The sequence below is a fragment of the Triturus cristatus genome, chromosome 11 (genome assembly GCF_964204655.1).
Source record: "Triturus cristatus chromosome 11, aTriCri1.1, whole genome shotgun sequence".
Taxonomy (NCBI): Eukaryota; Metazoa; Chordata; class Amphibia; order Caudata; family Salamandridae; genus Triturus; species Triturus cristatus.
Window position 1 is genome coordinate 757,376,618 of NC_140594.1, and position 17,504 is coordinate 757,394,121.

Here is a 17,504-nt window from a genome sequence, read left to right on the forward strand (position 1 = left end):
TGTTGGCTGTATTTCCTCCAGTGTCCGTTCCTCTGTTCTCACCCGGTCAGCCGGCTTACGGTGATCATCTCGGAGAAGGTTAACGTCTGTCGCCAAAGTACCGAGGCGTTCCTCCATAGACAAGAGGGACAGTTCGATGGCGGCGAGGACTTTATCCAGTTTATCCGAGATTGATAGGTCCGATGAAGGTGCTGTACTGGGGGACCAGGTCGAGGCCTTCGGCATATTCTCCGGGGCGGTTTCCGGGACCACGCGGTGTTGTGTAGGCTTTGGTTTCCCCATCTTCACCCTGTGCGCAGGGGTGGCTGACGCTGACGGAAGGGTCCCACGGGCCTTCAGTGGTGCCAGGGGTCAGCGAATAAGAGGAGAGGTGTGGGCCCCCACGGTGCTGGTGGATGGTGGGAGCGCGTCTCCAGGGGAGAACAATCCGTGCTGGTATTCTGGCTCCCACACTGTGGTCTGGGCACAGGGATCGCCCACGACAGGCGCGGGAGGCCGCGGACGAGTTGCTCCTAATGTTAGACCACCCATGCGGAGACCACATGTGCATTCAGTGGTGTGGGCGGAGGGTCATTTGCTTCATCCCAATGAATTAGGGGCGCGCCCAGTATAGATTGGAGGGCTATCTCCGCCGTCGCTGTGTGGACAGGGCCCCCCCTGGGAGTCTGCGGAGGAGTCAAGGAACCTGCAGTCAGCTATAATAGAGGTCGGCGAGGTCCATTTGTAGGCTTTGGACGGACCAGGGCTCACGTCGCCCTTGCTGAGAGCCGTGGTCCTCTCCCGACTTCACTGAGCGCCCGTTACGTCCGGTACCCGGAGCGCCCCGGGCAGGTTGTAGGGCCCACCACTATCTCACGCCGAGCGCCAGCGTACTCCGTTGGCTCTTACTGATCCCCGGGGTCCGTCAGCGCACCGGGGGATTTCCAGGTGGTCCGCCGTGGCCAGATGGTGGATGGACCAGGCGGGGGCGTATCGGCTCTCCCGGATGCCCCCTGGGGAGGCTGTAGTTGTGGTGGCTGCGGAGTCAGTGGCCTCGCCGGAGCCGTATGAAGGGGTCAGGCGCCACCCGGGCGGCCATGCCAAGGTCAGGCAGGATCTGCTAATGAGCCTGAGAATAAGAGTCGGAGGACCTCCAAACCACGCCGCCCTCGCTGAGATACGGTGCTCCCTCACAGTCCCCCTGTGAGTAGGCTGCAACAGGTACCCGGAGCGTCCGGCAGCAGTGCCGAGGCTCGCTCCCGGCGTGCGTCGGGCGCCCAGCGCCCAAGATGGCGGATGGCTTAGGGGCGTCGACAATCGTCTGCACCGTGGCGCTCTGCGCTGTCCTCCCCTGGTCCGCCCCCGGTCCTCCTCGTCCGGATGTCTAAGCTGGCTTAGTGCGGTGTGCCGACATCCCTGGCGTTCCTCCTGGCCCCGCCGCTTGTATCACTCAGAAGATTCCCGGCGCCATCTTGAGCCCTGGAGCGCGGCGGGAGCGGCTCCGTCCGAGGAAGCTCCATTCTGAAGCGGTAGGTGTCCTCAGGCTTCTGCAGGCACCGCGCCGCCGCACAGGCACATTCCGACGTTCCCGGGTCCGCTGAGCACCCGTGGTGACGCTCAATATTGGCTGTGAGAGGCGCCCGAGCGCGGAGCCTCAGCAATGCATGTCCGCCATCGTGGCTTGCGTAGCCACGCCCCGAAAGCCCTTCAGTTTTATATCAGATTCTCAAAAGAAGCCTTGAATCTCTTGTATTGCCCAGAGAGTCAGTCCTGGTGCAGTATATTGACGACCTATTGGTGGCGTCAAACACGCGAGAGGACTGTGTTACTGATTCAATTGCATTGTTAAATCATTTGGCAAAAGGTGGACATAAAGTGTCCCCTGAAAAACTCCAGTTTTGTAAAGATTCAGTAAAGAACCTGGGACATCAAATAGAAAGACGAGTTAGAAGGGTAACCTCTGAAAGAATCAGAATAATAAGACAAATGCAATTGCTACAAACCCAAAAAGAAATAAGAATGTTCCTCGGAGTAGTAGGATATTGTAGACAATGGATTGTAGGGATTGCGTTACTAGCCAAGCCTTTGATACAGCTGACTAGAAAAAGAATGAAAGATCCCATAGAGTGGGATAACAAAAGCATGGGAGCTTTTAGAAAATTGCGGGAATGTTTCTGTGAAGCTCCTGCTTTAGGAATGCCCAACTATTCAAAAGAATTAGCATTATTCTGCTATGAGCGTATAATTGTGCACTTTCAGTCCTAACCCAGAAACACGGATTAATGAGAAAGCCAGTGGCCTATTTTTCTGCTACCTTGGATCCTGTGGCTTGTGCATTACCAGGTTGCCTGAAAGCTGTAGCTGCCACTTGCGTAAGCATATAACAGAGTGAGTCAATTGTGATGGGACACCCTGTCAAGGTGTATGTGCTTCATGCAATGCTGATCTTACAGACCAGGACCCGAACACAGTACCTATCTCCCAGTAGGGTGACAAAATATGAAAGTATAATATTGGGAGCTGAAAATGTGACAATAGTGAGGTGTACCGTTCTAAATCCACCCACCTTACTACCTGGTCCTTACCATGAAGAAGTGAGGGATGAGGTTGAGCATGAATGTTTTGATGTGACTGAACTTAGTACCAAACCCCGTCCTGACATACAAGAAGAACCTTTGAAAAATGCAGAACGTGAGCTGTTTGTAGACGGCTCCTGCGTGAGACATGAGGAGGGAGGATGGAGTGCTGCTTACGCTGTATGTACATTAACTGGAATAGTCAAAGCATCCTATTTACCAGAAGTCAAATCTGCACAAGTCCCTGAATTGATTGCCATAATTACCATATTTACTGACAGTCAATATGGTTATGGGGTTGTGCATGATTTTGGCCAACTGTGGATGCAGAGGGATTTCCTGACTTCTTCAGGGACTCCTATTAAAAATTGAATTTTTGTGAAAGAATTACTAGAAGCAATTCAATTACCGAAAGAAGTAGCCATGGTTAAGTGTGCTGCTCACCAATCAGGAAATGACTATGTGACAGCTGGTAACAGATATGCTGACCAGGTTGCCCAACACTGTGCAAGGCATAAAATTGCCTTAAACAAAGAAATCGAAACTTGTGGAATCAGCTGCCAACTTATGCTACTTGCAGGAGTGGGAACCTGGGAGGAGGTGAAAGATCTACAGAATTCGGTAGACATTAGAGAAAAGGAAGAGTGGGTGAAAATAGGATGTCAAAGAAGGGCAAAAGATGGTGTGTGGGTTTGTTATGATGGCAGACCAGTCATGCCAGACAGCATGCTTCCACCAATGGCTAGAATGTACCATGGAGACACACATGTGGGCGGGGATGCAATGATTCGACTCTTGAGACAAGATTGGTTTAACACAAAGTTCAGAAATGTAGCAGAGAGCATTTGCCAGAGATGTTTAATATGTCAACAATTGAACCCTGGTAGGAAAACTGTGGTCTGCACGGGAAAGATTGGAAAGGCAGAGAGTCCTTTTATGAGACTCCAATTAGATTTCATTCAACTACCTGCTTGTCAAGGGCTGAAGTATGTCCTTTTCATAGTTTGTTTATTTTCAAAGTGGGTGGAAGCATACCCGACCCGAAGAAATGACAGCTTGACAGTGACCAAACTTTTATTAAGAGAACTCATTCCCAGATTTGCTTTTCCAGTAACGATTGAATCATATAGAGGGTCTCATTTTAATAATGAAATGATTTGACTAATCTGTGAAGCATTCAAAGTCGAACAGAAATTGCACTGTGCTTACCGTCCAGAGGCTTCTGGGGTGGTAGAACAATTGAATGGTACAATCAAGTCAAGACTCGGAAAGGTGTGTGCATCCACTCCACTGGAATGGTGTGATGCTTTCCCCCTTGGTCTGATGGGACTCAGTAGTATTCCAGACAGAAATACTGGATTGAGTCCCCATGAAATACTCATGGGAAGAGCAATGAGACAAGCATGCCTACCAGGACTCAAGCTGTTGAATATAACTGATGACTTGGTTTTGGAATATTGCAAAGAGTTGGCTGACAGAGTGCGTTCTGTCTCTCATCAGGTTGGGGAAGACGCTTTCAACAGACAGCTGAGCCACTCACATGATTTGAATCCCGGTGATTGGGTAGTTGTGATGAATCACACTCAAGAATCATGCCTAGCACCAAGGTGGGATAAACCTCATCAAGTTATTCTGACTACCTCGACAGCTGTAAAGTGTGCAGGGTTGCCAAATTGGATTCATGCAAGCCATACCAAAAGGGTACCAGCTCCTGAAGAAGAAGAGTTACAATTGAAACCAGAAATTGATGATGCTGAAGGTTGTGCAGCTGAAGAACTTCCTATCGAAGATCCTGCAGTAGCTGCCCAAGATCAACCGAGCACTTATCAGGACGACTGGATCCCAGTGGTAGACATACCTGAAGTACTTATAAGAACTAGAAGTCAAACACAGTTAAATAGACAGGAGAAGAGTGAGAACCAGACAGGTATTGAAGAAGTCGCTCAGGAAATTTGGGACACGACTGTTAGGGAGCCTGAGCAGGAACAGATAAGGAGAGAACAATATACTCAGACAGAAGAAACTCAAAGCACCGTTCCAGAGTCTGAGGAGGGACAGTCAGGAATTATAGAAACAGTTCAGGCAGAAAAAGGTAAAAAGACCTGAACAGGATCAGATAGGCATAGAAACGCAAGTTCAGGATACAGAAGAAAACCCAGACATCACTAATCCTGAACAGGGTCAGATTGAGGTAGATGAACCCATCCAGGCAGAACAGGCCGAAATAAGCCCTGGACAAGGTCAGATAGTGAGGAAATCTGAAGACGAAGCTGATCAAGTTGTACGAAGACCTAAAGAAAATAAAAGGAGTCTTGAAGCACCTGGCAGTGAAGTTTAAGAAAAGTCAAAAAGGTGATAATTGGCCAAGAATTATCAAGAGACTGAGATATCGACTTAAAACAATCAATGAAGAACCTTATCAAGTAAAAGAAGTAACTAGTCAATCTGGACCTTCCAAGGTAATACCAAAACGAAGGAGTCAAAGATTGAAGACATTGAATAACAAGTTCAAGGGTCCTGAGTGGAAATATGTCATTCTTGAAGACTTTGAAAATCTCGATTTAAATGAACAAAGTGATGAAGAGCTGAATGTTGAGCAAATTGAGGAAGAAGTGAGACCGACCTGAAAGGGAGAAGACGCTCAAGGTGTTATCTCTTACCAGGTTCTGAATTAAAGAAGATATCATCTTCTTGCCCAAGATGTCTGATAATAATGTTGCCGGAAAACCAAAACAAAGCTGTATAAAGAAGGGTTGTAGGATGTGTATATGTAGTTTAATATTAGTCCTCATAATATGGTTGATATTAACAATAGCTATTCCCTACCTGATGGTTACTGACAAACAAAAGAGTTCTAACACACATACAGAAGTTGCAAACATTAAAGGCGATAGAGTAGATTTAGAAACACCAGATGAGCTAGATTTACATCACACATAGAAAAGAATGAAACTGATTTAAATGTATTTGCAAATCTCTTAGTACATTTTGTAGAAACCATGGAAGTTAGTGATTGTTATGTTTGTATGAAATTGCCAAGCTCAGTAGCTGAAGGGGTGACCTATCATTATTTACCCTTGACATATGGAATTTCATGTAGTGTACTGGCTAGTTTATTTTATAGAACTGGATAGCTGCAGTATTACTATTCAAATGTAGATGTAATATTTTCAGAAGTTCCTATGCGAAAGAGACTCACAATTCATGGGTGAATATTTCCTAACAATGAAGACAATAGATATAGCTGATGCACATAATCGCAACTTAACCTGTAAATTGCACGAAGAAGAAAATATATTTTTGAATCTGTTAGAAAATAGGAGGCAGGATTTCCAAAGAAGAGCCTCTGAACCGAAACCTCAGATACCTAAATGGGCTGAAAGGGAAAACCTTTTAGTAACTGGCAAAACTCATGCTGCTATGTCTCTGGACTTTGAAAAGAAAACAGAGTATAATAATGTATTTATTGGTTCCAGTGAATGTGAGTATACCTTTTTAGTAATTGGGGGTTGGGGACTAAAAGGAAGAACTGATCCAGTATTTCCTGGAATTTATTATATTTGTGGAAACAAAGCCTACTTTAAGTTGCCTGATCACTGGTATGGGAGTTGCTATTTCGGAACAGTATTCCCTAAAGTCTATCATGTCAAAATAAATCACTGGAAGCAATAACGACAGTAGTGGACTAACAAGATATAAAAGAGCTAGTTTTTTTCTGAAATAGTAGGTGATATATTTGGTGCATTGATACCTTCAGTGGGGGTTCTGTTAAATTCTTGGAAAATATGTCAATTGTCAACAGTAGTAGATCGGTTATCTACTGACACTGCTGGAGGATTTCTGTTGACAATTCAGAATTAGTTGCTGTCAGATCTATGGTTTTGCAAAATCGACTTGCCCTTGATATCTTATTAGCAAAAGAGGGTGGAGTCTGTAAAATGCTGAAAGCGCAACATTGTTGCACGTATATACCTGATAAGAGTGTAGAAATTGGAGGATATATTAAAAATATTACACATTTGGAAGAAGAACTGAAACCACTGGAGGTTGACAGTGTATGGAAGAAAATAACAAATAGTTTTTCCACCATTAGTAGTTGGATTTCTAACATAGGTTAAGGTAGTTTAGGTCAGATATTATTGCCGATCATGGGCATACCTTTGCTACTTCTAATGATAATGTGTTGTCGTAAATGCAGTGGGAAAAGGAAAAGGTACGAAGGGAATGAGAAAGTTAGGAAAAGAAATACCACTTGAAGAATTAAAGGGAAATATATACAAAAGAATGAAAGGATAACAATTTAAGAAAGATAAAGGAAAGAATAAAAGATTTGAAGACATCGAAATGGTAGAATGCTAAAGTTGGCATCTGGTTTAATAGAATTTAGTGATGGCATAAAATGCCATCAGAGAGGGTATTGATGGAGCAAGGTTTCACATCAAAAGAAATTTGGTCGTATGCAATCCTCTCAAATAACATGTAATACTGTAACCAACCTGTCCGTGAGTACTAAAATTGCACCACATTTTACATAATCATATCTAGGGGAAGCTTTTCTATGTGCTGTCTTAATAAGTAACTCGAGTGTCCTAAAAATGGCCGCTAAAACGCGGGAACTCTTCTGCGCATGCGTCTATCACATCACATGGTGTGACGTTCTTCTGTCGCTTGGGGGGAAATCTTTGCAGCTGTGCAGTAGCTTCTAATATTTTCGCTTTAAAATAACATACTAATGCACATGCCGAGCTGAAACTAACCTATGCACGTGCTACTAAGCTATTAGTAGTGAAGGTAGAGTAGTGAACAAAAGGGAGGTGCAAATCACAATATATAGTCTCTTATTACAAAGAGAGGCTCATATCTCAAGCCAAATCCATTCACATTTCAAACAAAATAATTAATAGCCATGCAATGGCACAGTGATCAATCGCTGTTGTTCTATGCTGGCTAATGTATTGGCTGTTGACGATTCGACCCCTAGACATTGTAGGCAGTTACATCCCTTATGTCGGGGTCTTCATCAGGACAAAAAGGGAGGGAGTGGGAGGGGTACTCCTAGGATTAAAGCATAAAACCACATTAAACCAGACTTGGGTCTGTTGGATTATCAAAATTGATCAAAAGGAGACTATAGGACCACGGTCCCTCACCGGTCCCGGGTTTGGAGATTTTCCAATAAACCCTTGTAAGTCCATTTTCTAGATTTGTTTGTACTCAGCTGAACCAGCATGCACTTTGGGTGACAAACATGTAACAGCATGGCTCTTTTCTATTCTACGAAGATGTGTACACTTGTGGGGTCGGGGATTTAGTAATCACATCTCTGTTCCTCACGTTACGTGTACAATGAAGACTTGTGTTTTTGCGACCTGTGCCAAATTCACTGAGGGGTGTAGTGTGGTGTACACTCTTGGGAGACACGATAATCTGTGGCATAATAGTACAGAGGAAAGTTCTTATTCTTAAACTTAGGGAAGGGATTGGAGAGAAGTAGAACGATAAAATATGTTCTACTCTTTTTCAGATAATTGTTCGCTCTCGGAAATTATTCAGAGTACAGAACCATATACGGCAAACGGTTGTTTGTCAGTTGAAGGTAACGTAATCCCCAAGCTGGGGGTAGACCAAAAAATCAAGGGACCAACACCCTGATGAATGCCAGCGCGACTCTTATGAGCGTTTGATTTGGGCAGAAACATGTTGGTAATAGCAGCAGGGATTTAGGGGCCTTTACCTCCCCGAACTAATCCCGATAATTTATTTTTAATCCTGCCAGGAGGTGACAGGAATAAAATTAAAGACAGTTCCCTCCTAGAACTTTTCTGTTACCTCACCACTTTACCTTTCATCTCAAAAAACATTGCGCTCCGCCCACTGTGTTGGTCTGCACGGGGGCGTTCGACGCGGCCCAATGATGAAGCATGACACTGCAAAGTGTGTGAGGGCAGTATTAAAAGAATAATGTCTTTTCCTTCTTAAAAAATACTCGGGGTTTTTTTGATAGTAGGGATAGTACTGTGTTCTTCACTAGCATAATAACCGGTGACAAATAAGTTCTATGTTTAGACGTGTGCCTGTTCGGGAATATCGGGTAACATATGGGAGTGTCTAGTTACCGGGTGTAACCATTGTACCCTTGTTGTCCATGTATGATGGTGGGAAGGAAAAATCAATTTCTGTAACCGAACTGGGAAGACAAAACTCAGGGAGACGGGGCAGGGAATAAGGGCTTTGCTCTTCGATGGTCCGATATCATCAAAAGGAGATTCCTCATCAGGGCGAGTGTAGCGTTCCACTTGGGGCAGTAGGGGGTGCCCTCGCTCGGGGGGTCCTTGTGGGGTTCCAAGTGTGTCTGGGTCCGGCACCGCCTGGGTGGCCTGTGGGGTGTCTGTGGGGGTGTCTTGTTCTTGTGTATGGCTGTGGAGGAGCATCGACCACTCCATGGATATGGGGTTTGGTCTTGTGCCGCGCGCTTCCTCCTGTCTGATGGCGTCTTCCACCGCAGCGCCCCATTTTTTGACCACCCCCCGCCATGCAGCTATTGGGGGACCGTATGGCGACCGCCAGTGCATTGTAATGCTTCGCTTTGCAAGGAGTATGGCTAGTAATGCGAATCGAGTCTCCACCTTTCTCTGTTTGTGTCGTTTAAATATTCCGAGGGCACTAGCCTTCCAAGTGGTAAGTCCTATCAGGCCCGTGACCGTCAACAGTGGGACACTTTTTTGTGGTGTTCTAGCGCTGTGAGCCATTCCTTATCGTCTAGTGCCGACCAAATTCCTCCCCCCCCCCATTGGAGTCGCAGCCGCATTAGTGGCGTGAATGTTAGTTCCATGATTGATTTGGATATCCATGTGATGAGGTGTTTCCCTGTTCCAGTGTTTAAGATTTATATGTAGTACCGGCTGTGTTTTAGGTTCCCCGTTAGTGAGATCCCACGTCTTCCTGCAGTCGGCTACCAGTTGCCTGTGTAATAAGAAATGTCCGGCGGGGAGCCCACTCTCTTCCGTCAACCCTGCAAATGAGGTCAGCTGACCATCGGTAAACAGGGCTTCTATCTCAGTGAGCGCGTGCTCCGTCCACATTCTCAATTCTCCTGTTGTGTAGTGTACTGAAATGTTCCAATATCACCAAATTAAACACGCACTGGAGGTAGTCATCCCGCCTGACACTGTTCTCCCGGAGGCCTCTCCCCTGGAGGACAGATTTTTGACGGAACACATGTTCAAAAAAGTCACATCTTTGACAGATTGGAAAACCATTAATAATCACCCTGACTCCACACAATCCCTCCGGGAGAAATGGCAGAAAGAGGTGGGAGACTTGGACGAGGCAGACTGGCAAGAGGCTTTGTCGCCCCCAAGGGAGGTGGCAATCCCTTCAAAACTGCGTCTAATCCAACTGAAAGTGTATTACACTAGGGCTACACTATACAAAATGGGAAAGGCAGACAGTCAGCTCTGCCTTCGTCAATGTGGAGCAATAGGCACATTTTACCACACATTGTGGGAATGCCTTGAAATAGTGACGTACTGGGAGGCAGTCATGTCCACAATAACGGAAGTAAGCGGGACCTCTGTACCACCGAAACCTCGGCGATGTTTAGTAAACATATGGGAAGCCACAGATCTTAATCTCGCAATGAAAACCTGGGCGACACTGGGTATAAGCACAGCTAAGAGGAATATTGCCAAACATTGGGGTGCACATAATACTCCCACGGTAAGGGATTGGAGTAAGGACATGGATATGTCAATGGTGGCTGAAAGAGCGGTATACCTGCATAGAGGGTACCCCAAGAAATAGGAACGGGTGTGGGGGAAATGGAATGCCTTCAGGGGGAATATATGTGAAACATCTGTTGATTCATTATTGGAGGACAGTGAATGACCCGCAAAATGTATACTCCATGCCAATTGTAACATTATAGATTACCCGCAAGAGATGCGGTGGAATACAGTGTATTACCATACCATGGAATCTAGGAAGGCTCCTCCTGCCAAGCATTTTCATGCACCCACCTCTGTGACAACGACAACATGTCAGTACCAGTTCCGATCAAATTTCCTAATGTTTTGCTGCAAAATTATTCCATCCATCGATGATCGAGTCAAAGCCAGACCTAGATTTGGGATTTCCTCTTGGATTAACTGGCAAGAGTAAGTATTTTGAGCCTTTTGCCTTTTTTCCTACTTCAAGTCCTTCTGCAACATTGTGCTCTTGCTTGCACAAGGGTGTAAATGAAATGAAATGATATAAACTTTATTGCTTGATTTAAAAAAACCTTTGCAATCCACTACATTATAAAATGACATATGTCCAAGTAGATAAGCAGCACATTTTGTGTAAAAGAAAGATTTGATTGAATACATTAAAAAGTTACGCTATTACCATAAGACTGCACAGGGTCTAAAAGTGGCATTCAGTTCAACCAGTAAAGTGCATTGAGTAACATGAAAAAGTACAGCCTATCAAGTTTGGAGTCCGTTCTCCATTAAATATTACTAAAACAAATACAAGTTTCTATAAGATTGATTTAGAAAAGTCTTGGTTTGGGCTGATTTCGGATTCAATTAACCTCACCACTCACGGGCAGCCGCCCAAATAGGTCTCTGATCAAGATTACAATTTTTTTGGTCCCTTCCGTTTTTCTTTTCCCGGCCTGATCCATGAACCTTACTAAGGCATTATTTAGATCGGGATTGTGTGAGTTGAAACTTGCTAAAACTGCGACTCTACAGGATCTAATTTCCATTTTGTTCCAAATTTTCCTTAGGAGGGACCTTCTTTCCTGCATCAGGCTTGTACATAAACAGAGAATATGGATTATGTCCTCCCTGTATTTTCCACAAAGGCGACATTGTTGCTGAGTTTGGTCTCTTTTCCACTTCGGCAGGTGACAAAGCAGGTTGAACACTCCCAGTCTTAATTTTAAGAACCAGAGTTTGGTACGTGCAGAGAATGGTAAAGTTAGGTACCCCTGCGGAGACAGTTTGGAGTATGTGTTGAGAATTAGCCAACCGTGTGACCTTTTTGCGAGGCATGATTTGTCCTCTACTACGGAGAGTTTTTTCATACTTATTTTTGCTAGTCTTTTAAATTCGCCTTGGCTAATTTGCAGATCCCATGCTTCTTTTAAGTTCAAAGTTGCCAGGCCTTTAGCCCAGTATGCGTGCCCCGACTGCCATTGATTTGTAGATATATTAGACCAGAGGTAATGTGCCAGGCTTCCAACTTTTGATGACCTTAGTTTGTGGCAGTTTATTAAAAAACTCATTAGTCTCGCCAGTGATTGATTGCTAATGCCCAATTCAAGCCTGATCTGTGCTGATGACGTGTTTTACGGAAGCTTAAACACTGTTCTGAAGATTTTTGCAATAATTGTATTGTAAGTTGCCGCTGTCCCGCCCTTTTAGAACCTCGCTTCCGTATGATAGGGTGGGAATAACTTTTGCTTGGGCTGTCTGCAAAATAGGGGTAAATGTTGGTCCGAACAGCTTCTTGTAGATGGAGCTGAGAGCAAAAGAGAGTGCTGCTCCCTTCTTTTTTTGCTCTTCTATCTGGGTTTTGTAGCCACTGTTGTTATTAAAAAAGACACCTAAATATTTTTGGCAAAGTGCTTCTTCAATTCTCTCCATGTTTAAAAACCAAACCGTCTTCCGGGACCTACCAGGACGCACCGCCAAGATTTTTGTTTTTTTGTTATTTATCTGAAGCTCGTTCCATATTGAATACTCAGCAGTTGCATCCATTAATCTTTGCAGGCCTATTTTTGTATTACTTAAAAGGATCACATCGTCTGCATATAATAGGCTTGACAGCCGGAAACTGGCAAGTTTAGGAGCATGGGAATTTATTTTGTTAAGGGCCTCAGGAAGATCTGATAAAAAAAGATTAGAGGGTGGGAGCCAAGACACATCCTTGTTTTAGTCCTCTAGATGTTGTTATACGACGTGATAGTCTCGAGCCGTCCCCAATTTAAATTCTGACCCAGGTTTGCCCTGTTGACATTGTCAAATGCGGCTTTATAGTCAATAAATCCCATATATAGAGATCCTTTACTTGATTCCGCCTGGTCTATCAAACAGGACAGTGACATGAGGTTAACTGATGTACTTGTGTCTCTCGTAAAGCCGGTTTGATTTGGCGGAATTACTAGATTTTCCTCCGCCCAAGCCCGTAGTGAGTTCAGCAATATCCCGGCGAAATACTTTGCTTCATTATTAATGAGTGCAACCAGTCTGTAGTTCTCAGGAGCTTGCTTATTTCCTCCTTTAAAGATTGGCACCAGGATAGATCCTTTCCATAAGGGCGTAATAATGTTCTTTTGTAAGATAAAAGAGAACAAGGGAGCTAGCTTTGAGGCCCAAAAAACAGGGTCCTCCTTGTACAAAGCCGGAGGAATGCCTCCTGGGCCGGGAGCACCGTCTTGCCTACCCTTTTTAATCAATTTTTCTATGTCCTCCGCCTGGATTGTTAGTGTTTCAGTGCTGGTTAGATGGCTGAGTCTAGATGTTGTCATATTGGTTGTTTGAGCGGGATATGGATCGGTAAGAGGAGCGACTGTTATGTTGTTATTGGCCTGCCCAGGGGACAAGAGTACATCCTTTCTAGATGCGCCCACCACATTTCCTCGTCGCTGGCCAATAGGGACTGCTGGTTGGGCACGAAAATGAATATGCAGAAAAGAGCTCCACTCCGACTCCAAGATGTTTGAAGATGCCACTTTTGTGGCCTTCCCGCCAATGCCATTAATAGTTCGCCAGAACCTTGCCGAGTTATTCGACTTGATGTCTTGGTATAATTTGGCCCAGAACAAGTTCCAGTTGTCCCTTTGAAGTTCTTTTTTGGTTTTCTTCAGATGGTTACGTGCTGTTCTCAAATGTTTTAATGTTTCTAAGTCCGTTTACCTTCTTTTGAGTTTCCTCCATAGTTGGTTCACAGTTTTCTTTGCTGATCGAAGTGCTGTGCTAGAAGAAATTAAATTGTCCTTTTCGTGTGATTTTCTTTGCCTGGTTTGTTTAGCATACTTGGCTGTCAGTGCTGTTACAAACAACGTCCAGTTTGCTATTTTATCCTTTGAATCCCTGCATCCCTGCTCATAAACTTGTTTGGCCTCAGTGGAGACCTCCTGTAGGTTTTGGACCGTGCACTTTATACGTTTTAAATTGATTGTGTGGCTCTCATGAGCTTGTGCCCTTTCTTCTTCGTGTTGTTGTAGGCTTGTATTAATCAGTATTTCTTGGTGTCTATGGTCGCTCCCCAAGATGTTGCTAAATCCAAAGGTTGATATTTGTTGTAAGAGACAGAGGTTAACAAAAGTGTAATCAATAAAAGATGCCCCAGCTTTGGATAAGTATGAAGGACTTGGTGGTTTATCGGGATGAAATCACCCATTTAGAGCCCTTAATCCAAGATTTTCCAAGTTGCTATGTAAGGAGCGACCCATAGGATCATCTTTTTGCCATGTAGGAGTAGATTGTGATGGAATAATCCACCCATTTTCTTGAGCTAGAGTTACCTCATTGTCCTGTAAATCTGACATGAGCCACATGTTGAAGTCACCCGATAAGATAATGTCCGTGTTCACCAGGCTCGATTTCATTCTCACTAAAGTCTCGATCAGTTCATCTGAAAAGGCTTGTCTGGAAGCCGAGTTCGGTCGAACATAGACATTTATTAGGGTTAGTGCCCTAGACTGCCCTTTATTTGTTCTGTATGTAATTCCTACCAACTGAAAAGAGTGGGAATCATTTGCAAGGTCCCATGATGTAAATGCATTTTTGATTGATATAAATATTACTAAACCACCGCTGCCTCTTCCAGAGGATTTCGTTTTCTGGGCTGGGATATGGTGGATTTTGTAACCTTCAATTTCCTGCGGATCCAATAACCATGTTTCCTGAAGGAATATGATTTCAAAAGTTTGTAAATAGGCAATTATAGCTGAGTCTCCAGTTTCCTTGCTAGCCCGTTTATGTTCCACGAGCAGATCCTAAACGGGCTGGTATCTTTTCCCCACTGGCAATTGTCATGTCAACGAAGTAGCCTGGTGGAGTTCGGAGCTCCCGTAAGCCAAGACCATGAATCAGCATCGCTCGAATCCCCTTTGAGTTTGGTCTCTCCCCCTTTGTTATTTGTATTGTTTGCATCGGGCGGAGGAGTTTGGTTACGGGCGCCCCTCAGGACAGAGTAGACCGCACTTTTTCCTATATTTGGTTTCCCAAGGCCGTGTTGTTCCCACAAGAGATGTGGATAGCCTGGATCCCTATCTGGTTGGATAAGAATGCCCCATGATTTGAAGGAATCCGATTGTCGCAGGATTTTATCTGTTATCTCTTGCGTTCTCCAAGTGACCTTTGTACTTTCATTCAATTGGCCTGAGCTAGGTGCGATAAATTCTATGGAAATTATGTCCTGCGACATTATTGGATTTAACGGATCTAGTCCTTCCAGCAATCGAATAATATTCCCTCGATTTAATATGTCCCAGCTGCCCTTTGATTTGTACTCCGGATAGAGAAACGTGACTGTGGTGTCACTGTAAGCAAAACCTGCTTGACATCCTGCTTGTCTCCCCTGACCGACAGCATCATAGTGCGGGGCAGCTCCTATTAGTTTTTCTAATGGGCAACCCATTATTTCTTTCCGAGCCGGCGAAAAAGGTAGTCTAATTCTTTTCACTGGTTTTTGAAAGCTCTTCGTTCTTGGGCAGCCCCTCCAACTGAGAAAGGCCTAAATGGCCTTTACTTAAGTTGGTGTGAGGAGCCTGATTATCAAAAGTCTTTGTATAGGGCAGGTCTTTAGGGACGCTGAGACTAGGGGCTATTGCCCTTTTTTTTTCCTTTGAATTTAGAGAAAACGAGCCTTGCAAGGTGGTTGGATCCTTTTGCTTTTTTCCCTCTATTTGGCCGGTGTTGGCCTCATCGATCATGGCTAGCTCCTTGCTTTCAGCTCCATCCCATGAGCCCAATTTGTTTTGTTGTTGGTCACTTCCTGAGATAAATGATTGGACCTCTTGTTTGTCACCAGGATCAGCGCTTCCCAACCGGTCGTTAAGATCTGTGTTTGCTGGCCGTCTACAGTTGTTGAACAGTGGATAGAGGCTCAGGCCCTTTTTCGCCCTGCTAATCTTGTTTCGGCCCTTCCGCTTCCTTTGTCTTTTCCCTTTGCCAGGTTGATCTTCCGTGGCCTGTTGGTAATAGGAAGGAGAAGTATTGGAAACTTTATCCTCCACTAGACATTGGTGTTGTTTGTTCTTTAAACTCGCGATCTCTAAGGTAACCTTAGGTGAGAGTGTCCTATTTGTCGCGTCCTTACTCCCTCCTTGGCTTTCGATTTCCATTTCTTTCATTCCTTGAGGCAAATCTTGTCTTTTGTCGCTCGGAAATGGTGCCTTAAGATGTTCGATTCCTTTTAGGTCTGCCAGTAAGTTCCCCATCATTTCCGGGAGTGATCCCAGTTTCTCTATTATTGGTGAGCAGCCACAACCTTTTTGTTGGTACTCCCCACCTTCCTGTGCCCGTTTAATCAAATTGTTCAAATTCAAGATTCTCTCATCAATTTTTACTATATACGTAGCAAGTGTATCCAGAAGGCTGATTTGTATATCCATTTTGTCAGCTTGATAATTCATTGCATCCGCTGATCTTTGCAAGATTTCCAAAGCTGTTGCCCATGCATTCTCTTGCCCGGGAACCTCCTTTGTCTCCTCTCTTGGAGGTGACTGTGGTTGAGAATGAATAGGAATTTCCCTTGTGTATGAAGACAATAGGTTATCCCATTCATTTGTGTTGATAAAAGAAAGATCACGCTCCACCGCACTTACACCCTCCATGGCTTGGATGCTATGCAAGGAAGTTTGCCCACTTACGTTTTGAGGAGAGCTTTTGTCTGAATCAGTTATTCCTCCCACCCCCAAAGCAACTAGTACTTGTGATGCTGGTGATGTTGGAGCAGGGATGTTTGTAAGTTTGCTCCCCTCCATCCTACCACCTGCTGTACGGCTTAAAGCAGATTCTGATGCTGGTTCAGTATAGTTGCAGCCTAAAGATGGCTTGGAGTGGGAAGGGGTTTTATTTAAAGAATTAGTTCTTGAGGAGGAGCCTTTTGTACTGCTGACGGAAGCGTCGGTGTGCTTCTTCCTAAGCTCTGACTGAGCTGATTGTGCTGATTGTACTGCGGACTTAAGAAGAGCTTTTTCCTGGATTGTACCAGCAAGTACCTCCAAGTTTTTCAGCGAGGGATGGATAAGGCCTCCCTCTTCAAATGAGGGCAATGCTAGAGTGTTGGTGAGTGATCCTTGAGTTGATTGCAATTTTAAAGTTTCACCCCCGTCATTACTTCCTTCTGTGGGTCCCTTTATGATAGTCACTATCGGGCTTAACGGAGAAGGGAGCCCTTTGAGTTTCATATTGCTTGAGAAGACAGCTGACCTGCCTCCTTCAAGAAGGCAAATTTAGACGTTATTTTAGGTTGTGAATTTTTAGGAAAAGCTGCATCTAGTCCTTTGTCACCCAGAGCCGCCATGCCTGAGTTTCTGCAAGGAGCACTTGGCAGTGAAATTAGAGACCTTGTTGATTCCGGAATCGCTGACTCCAAGTTTTCTCTCTGTTTCCATTTTCTTCCTAAATTTCATTCTCGCTGCCTCCTTTTCCCCTCACTTGTCCTGACCTGGTTTTGCTTACCTGACTGCTGTAGAATGTTCCTGCTTGAACATTGGATTTTGTCAGCTGAGCCATTCTTGATTCAGTTGCCAGCCTGTGTGCATATAAACTGAATTCCTGCTGTAACCAGTGAAGCAGCTTAGTTCACATTCTTTTCCACATTACAGCAACACTGATCATCTGCATTGGCAGTGATATCTTTCCGGTGGCATTTTAAGCCTTGCTCCATTAGGTTTCTATCAGGTCTTGAGAACTATGATGGCGTATATGAGACCTGGCATTGACG

The 17,504-nt window shown here is 44.7% G+C and overlaps 1 protein-coding gene across 5 annotated transcripts in view; it reads left to right on the forward strand.

Moving 5' to 3' along the window:
- Nucleotides 1-17,504, forward strand: part of SNED1 (sushi, nidogen and EGF like domains 1) — a 3,096,442-nt gene that overhangs the window by 750,615 nt on the left and 2,328,323 nt on the right. The window lies entirely within an intron of this gene.